Source organism: Triticum urartu, chromosome 1A (genome assembly GCF_056163025.1).
Source record: "Triticum urartu cultivar PI428250 chromosome 1A, HENAU_Tu73, whole genome shotgun sequence".
NCBI classification, from domain to species: Eukaryota; Viridiplantae; Streptophyta; class Magnoliopsida; order Poales; family Poaceae; genus Triticum; species Triticum urartu.
This window is the reverse complement of record NC_141873.1, coordinates 518,208,160-518,214,695: the sequence shown is the minus strand read 5'-3', so window position 1 is coordinate 518,214,695 and position 6,536 is coordinate 518,208,160. Positions and strand designations below refer to the sequence as shown.

General features: G+C 38.7%; 1 long non-coding RNA gene across 7 annotated transcripts; it reads right to left on the bottom strand.

The window, feature by feature from the left end:
* Positions 1-1,503: 1,503 nt before the first annotated feature.
* Positions 1,504-6,175, bottom strand: LOC125545869 (uncharacterized). 7 transcript variants are annotated; one of them, XR_007300323.2, is made up of 6 exons: positions 5,464-6,175; positions 4,627-4,828; positions 4,343-4,548; positions 4,128-4,260; positions 3,966-4,026; positions 1,504-3,815 (listed from the first exon to the last, which is right to left on the bottom strand). It is a non-coding gene; the product is annotated as an uncharacterized LOC125545869 (long non-coding RNA). The 7 variants fall into 7 exon arrangements; XR_007300324.2 differs by having other exon boundaries at positions 4,627-4,709; XR_007300325.2 differs by having other exon boundaries at positions 1,504-2,760; positions 3,201-3,815; positions 4,627-6,165.
* Between the last annotated feature and the right edge of the window lie 361 nt (positions 6,176-6,536).

The window sequence follows — 6,536 nt, the reverse complement described above, 5'->3', positions numbered from 1 at the left end:
TGTACCGCCAGAGGGTGCACGAATATCATTTAAAATTCTCAGAAATTTTTAAATTTTCAATTTCCAAATTTGTTTAAAAACACATATATTTTAGGAAAATGGAAAAGATACTATACATAACGCATACAATTTTTGAAAAACTTGGATTTTTTTGAAACATTTTATGAAAACGCGAACATTTTTTGAAAACACATGAATGCTTTTGAATTTCTAGAAAAAACTGTAAATGATAAAACTAGTTAAAATTCCAAATAATTTTTAAAATGCAAATGGTTTTCAGAATTTCGAAAAAGGAAAAAATAACCAGTGAAATAATTAATGGGAAAAACGAAAAAAATCGGCTCTGAACTTTACTGAATCCTTCTGAATGGTTCCTAAAACCAGGAACAAAGCATACTTAAACAGGACACCCCACTTAATTTCACGTGCTTCCTTTCCCATGGGATTTGGCGTCACTTTACCGCCAATGGCAGCAAATAGGAATTGTGGAACTTCCCATCTTGCAGGGTGCTGACACGGAAAGCATAATCCACCAGTGGGTTGCTGAAGAGTGTTGCTGCCACATAATGGTTCAACCCATTTGTGCCTTTTTATTGTGTGTAGTTCCCATGATAAAGAAGGATCCAGAACCTTCTGTGTTTTTTTAAGAAAAAAGTAATTTTGAGTTTTATTCTAAATTTTTCTTTCCTTTCAGAAAAGAAATAACTATTTATTAATAATTTCTGTATTTATTACACATTTTTATTAATTTATGAACATGTTTTAAATTTTGAGAACATTTTAAAAATGAACAAAAGTTTTTTCAAATTTGCAAACTATCTTTTCAGTATTCTCTTATAATTTTTCAAATCGCAATTATTTTTAAAACTCCTGAACATTTTTTTCACGAACATATTACAAATTCAGAATCATTTGTTTACAATTTCACAAATCACATGTATTTTCTAAAAAAATTGAACCTTTTTAAATTTCCTGAACAAATATTTTTTGATTTCATTAACTTTTTTCTAAATATTGGCGAACACTTTTTGAATACTCAAATGATTTCTGAAAATGACGTAGAACCTGTGCATTCATGATTTTTTTTAATTTCATATTTTTTTATTTCACAAATATATTTTCTTAAATATGACCATTTATAGTTTATGGAATATTTTAAAATTTAACGATATCTTTTTAAAACTTAATTAATAAAAGAAAAGAGTTAAAACAAAAATAAAACCAGGCGCACCGCTCATCTTGCATCGTACTTGGCCAGCCCAAAGCCACGCGGTGCGGGTTGGGCGTTTGGATGTAGGCAACGCCCAACGCGCTGGAGATCCTATTCCCCGCTTAAATAGCGACTAGGAAACATGCCTGTGCGTTGCAACGGGAGAAACAATCCACCCACATGACCATATAATTTTTGAACGCATGACACAATATCCTATCAACTCAGATGAAATCAAAAGATAAAATGAGCAAAGCTAGAGGATTAACATACATCTCCAGTAACAATATTAATTGTGCAAAGCAAAAAAGGATAGCTATGTATCAATAGATTTAGCTTGATGCCACATCAATTCACATGTTTGAAGTTTGATCCTCAAATTGACCAATCTCGAAAATATTTTGTTGTTGAATAAATATGAACCAAAGGAATCAAACATATAAAATAATTCTAACCAATTAAGAATCTACAATTGACACATAATCGTGGTGCTAATAGCAGAATGACCATTTTCTTAAACAAATTTTAGAACCAAAGATTAATGGGAAACTTCTGGCTTCTGAGATAATGGAACTCGGTCTTCTCATACTGCTCAAGTACATCCTTACCTTCTCATTTAGGACCTGAAAGCTGAAAAGAAGCAAAAAAGAAAGTCAAATTTATGGTCACTGGAAACATTTACAATGTAAACCAAAAATATAGTGTTCCCACGACTACCTTATTAGAGAACCTGTATATATTTGAAGGTGTGTCTAGAAGGCAATTAATTAAGTCCAACTGATGGATAGCGTTTTTATCAGAAAAGTGATTTTTTTCAGTCATCAACTGATAAAAAATGCATCCTATGCTCCCCATGGAAGGTAAATGTCGCATTTTGGAGGAAACGACATTCCAAACATGTTAAGAAACATGAATATAAGCAAAATCCGGGAAATTATTAAAGATGATTTTACTCTTCTTGGAAGCAAGATAAGTTCGTTCGAATGTAGTCGAAGTCATTTATTGTCCAACATTATAGTATTACTAACATGTCTACACTGCTAACTAAAATGCTAACTAAGTGGCAACTATTCTCTACCTTGCAGTTGTGTTTTCTGGAGCTCACTGATGACGAAGGAACAACACATGTGACAGAAGAAGTAGGGGGAGGGAGTTTAGTATTATACATGATAAGCATTCGAAAAACAGTATTTGATGCAAATACACAAGAGATTGGGATCTACAATGTTTAAAGATGGTAATTCCAAAAGGAGTAAGAATTCTCCTTGAAACCAGAAGCATATGTACAAAATAAGAACTACACAGATTTTCCATGGTCAACCATTGAGAAGTTTAACGCATGACAAAACTCCAATACATCTACAGAAGATCTCCATTGATCACGGGGAGGCACAGCCAACGTATTGCTAAATGATAATATGCATTAAATAAAAGTTGGTAGAATATGATTTTGGTTTCACATCCATCTTCTGTAAAGCAGCGGCCCCTGCCATCAAATGCTGATGGGGAGACTCTGACCTGTGAATGTCCATTACTTTCTTCCTTGATAGCTACACAAAATGTGTAACAAATGAATAGGGGCAAGTTCTACAGCAAGACAAACCAACACGAACATCTAGCCTACAACCATGTTAGGAAACAGAGAAATATAGCTACTGAAACATATTATTATTTTCAGTCAACTTACATATATAGGGTGTAGTTTTTTCCCCACCCCATCTTTACTAAAATGAAGCCAACAGAAATAAGTTCAGGTGGTGAATGAACAACAGCCACACACATCAGGAAGCTACCTACATACAGACCAAAAATACCAGCCGCACTTCGCTAGCTGCTAAGCACCGGTACACAAGATTTATCTCATCACTGATTTGAAAATTTATGCTTCCAGTCAGTGATATTGCTCGACAGGATCTTTGCTCGGTCCGAACCAATAAATGGAGGTGCCAAGCTAAATGGGATTTAACATAAAAGTAAAACAACGTCGTACCTCAGAATCAGTGACCAAAGACCGTAAGCCAAATGGAGATGGAGTAGCACCAATACCCAGAAAATCTACAAATCCACTGCTTTGATCTGAAGGTACTTTCTAATTTTTAGAAGTAGAAATCACATGAAAAGTCACCTGAAAAGGAGCATCATAGGAACTTATAGCGAAAGCTGAAGGCATGGCAATTCTGGGCAGCATTCATAGTGCTGTTGGAACAACATGTGAGTGCAAGCATGATACTGAAGGTGCTATGCCATTGCATCTATTTTATAAAATGTGCAAAGCTAATTAACCTTGAAAGATCCACTTGTTGAGTTCATCCTCTACATATCTATACACGCAATTTATTCAGGTAAATTCCATTTTCTTTAACACTGAAAGAATCATAAAAATTGATTGACTTAAATGCAATATCACAATAAAATGGATCTGATGAGAAAGAGGAAGGTGGATTGCTTTGCTTATCTGACAAAGACGGGCGATAAACCCTGCGTCGGCGCGTTGAGCATGGCCTTGTGTAAGCTGGCAACGCGGATCTGCGTTCCCACACCCACGTACAAGTCGGAGCTGGCCCGTCGTGTCGCCGGTGGGGCTTCAATAGACGACGTCGTCAGCCTGCTCATAAGAATGATTTCTATCAAGTCATGAGCAATTGTCAAGTGGACTTCAAAGTTCAGTTTGTATATAAAATCTTCTGTAACGTATACTGAATTGGAGTTCAGCTCAGATATAGCGAAAGGAGGCTGCGACTCGGTGTACAAATACCTTAAACCTTGGGCGATGTCGATGGCTATTTTCATTCATCTGAGCCAAGAGAATTGGGCCGCTTCCCCATATAAAGGACGAAAACAAATGAGATCAAATCTACAACACACAGAAAATGCAAATATTTAGTTTGTCCTAATGAAATTGAAGAGATAGACTTACAGTGTGGGTGCTCGTACAGGGTCCCATTTGATTTTTACTCAAAGATTAACATCCTCGAGAATGGGTCACTCTCTCTGCAATAGCCCAGAAACTTTGCTATGTTCTCATGATTCAACCTTGCCAGATCAATAACCTACAATGTTCATCCCATTTTATTTATTTATTATTTGAGTTAAAAGGTGTTTCTGAGTCGCAATTTTAGACAAACGAACTACCTTGTTTTGGTAAAAGAGCTCATGCTGGCTAGTCCAATGACCTTCAAAGGCGCATAATGACATGACAGAAACCTCAGGTCCATCCTTCATTGTTTCTTTGTAGACTATAGTCTCCAGAGTTGAGCCAATTATGTTGCTAAAATCCTAACACACTACTTCAAGTTCCTAGTGACTCAACTTTGGCAAACTTTTCAGCATATCAGAATCTGAGGAAAGCATGAACAAATTAGCAACAATGTATGTTAGACAAAATAATCAATTTATTTTATATAGTTAAAACCAACCAATCAGTACTGTTATCTCGTTGCTCCAACTTTTTGATCTACTCCATGATGATATTCTTATAGAAGGCTTTAGATTGAAGCTTCTGGAGGCAGTAACAACACTAGTGATCACAAAAACAAGAAGGAGAGTACCGGTTGCAATTTCCAAAACAATAAGCCAAGTCGGTTGCTGCACTTTTTCATCCTTATGCTCAGAAGTATTCTGTTTTCATTGAAAAATCATTCACTTTTCTTCTGATTGCATAAACTGAAGGTTCGGTTTTTAGTCACACTGTCCCAAGACACACCTCAACTTGTATCTTCAAATTCGAGCTTAGCATAGCAAGTGAGAATTGTCTAAAAGTGTAAGACATACACGTGATCCAAGTCAACCAATCTAGGCATGGTAAAGTCTACAAAGATGACTCACTACCTTACAGTGTTATCAATTGATGGAAAATTGGCACCGCTTCTAGGATAATCCTGCTAGTACAACTGTAACAGTTACAATAATAATCTTGGTTTTTTCATTTGAATAAAAGAACACAAACCATCATGAGGCCCCTATGGAATCAGCACAACCATGATTCTGGTCTCTTCTTTTTGCGTGGACCATGATTTTGATCTGCTATAAGATTTATCCTTAAGTTCATATATTCAGAGTTCAGACGTCGCCAGTGGAAAAACTCCAAGCAAAACCATGTATGCGTGAAAGAAATATCAACAGTTAGCATTATCTAGATAATCATGGGAAGAACATATAGAAGTTAATAAAGTCCCAAAGGAATCAATCAAGCGTGGGGAATTTACATGGTTGCTAGCTAGCTAGCATGGTCTATTAGCCAATGGAACACGTACCGGAGGATTCAATTAGGCATGATGTAGTGTAGTTTTGTGCACATCTGGTTGGCTTCCTTCATCGTTGTTGCCGGCTAGTACGTGTGCATCTGGTCAGCTTGCTTCTTCGTAGTTCTACACCAGTACCTTGCTCTGAAGTCGATTTGAGTTTCACTCGCTCCTCCCTGATCCTCCCGAGGAGAGGCGCTCCTCACGCGCACCAGTGCCCTCGCACCGCTGCACCCCTGCCGCACCCTTCCAGCTTCCTCGTCCTTCTTCTCCTACCTCTCCTCCACCCTGGATCCTCCTCTGTCTCTCTTCTCTACCAGAAAAATCGAATCACCGCCATGACCTTGGAGCTCTCCCTGCCAGCCATGGAGGCCCGCCTCCACTTGCATGGACTTCGCGCCGCCGCGCCGGATCTCTCCTTCTCCCGCGCCCGCTGGATCCCGCCGCCGCCGTTTTGCATCGAGCAGACGCATCGTCCCCAGCCTGTCGAGCCGCCGCGTTGACCTGATCCAGAAGCTGCGCTCGAGCGCCGCGGCGGGGGTGGCGAGCGGGAAGAGGTGTGGACGGGGCGGCGGGCGGGTTGAGGTCGGCGGGGGCGGCGGGTGGGTTGAGGTCGGCCGCGGCGGCGAGTGGTGCGGCGGCAGCTAGGGTTGGCTCGGCCTAGGCAGAGGCCAGGGTCGAGGCGATGCGAGGAGGCAGACGCGTACGGGTATTTTTTCTGCGAACCGTTTTTCGTGGCAGCTTAATAATGGATTGCGGGTTGAATACACGAAACCACAGGGGCTTTTATGCAAAAGTACTAATGACGGACGGGCAGAAGCGATAGCCGCTTTATTAGTAGGTAAAGATAAAGATTAATTGCTCCTGGTCCTCTGATAGGACGGTCAATTCTGGGTTTTTCGCCACTATCTTTTTACTTCTTTTGTTTTTTCTTCTGAGTATTTTTCTTTTCTTTTTCGTTCTCTTTTTTCCTTTTTATTTTGGTTTCTTATTTTTTTATAGTTCACAAACTTTTTGTTGAAATTCATAAAATTAAAATAAAGTCATGAACAATTTTTCAATTTATTGTTTTTATGAAAATCTTC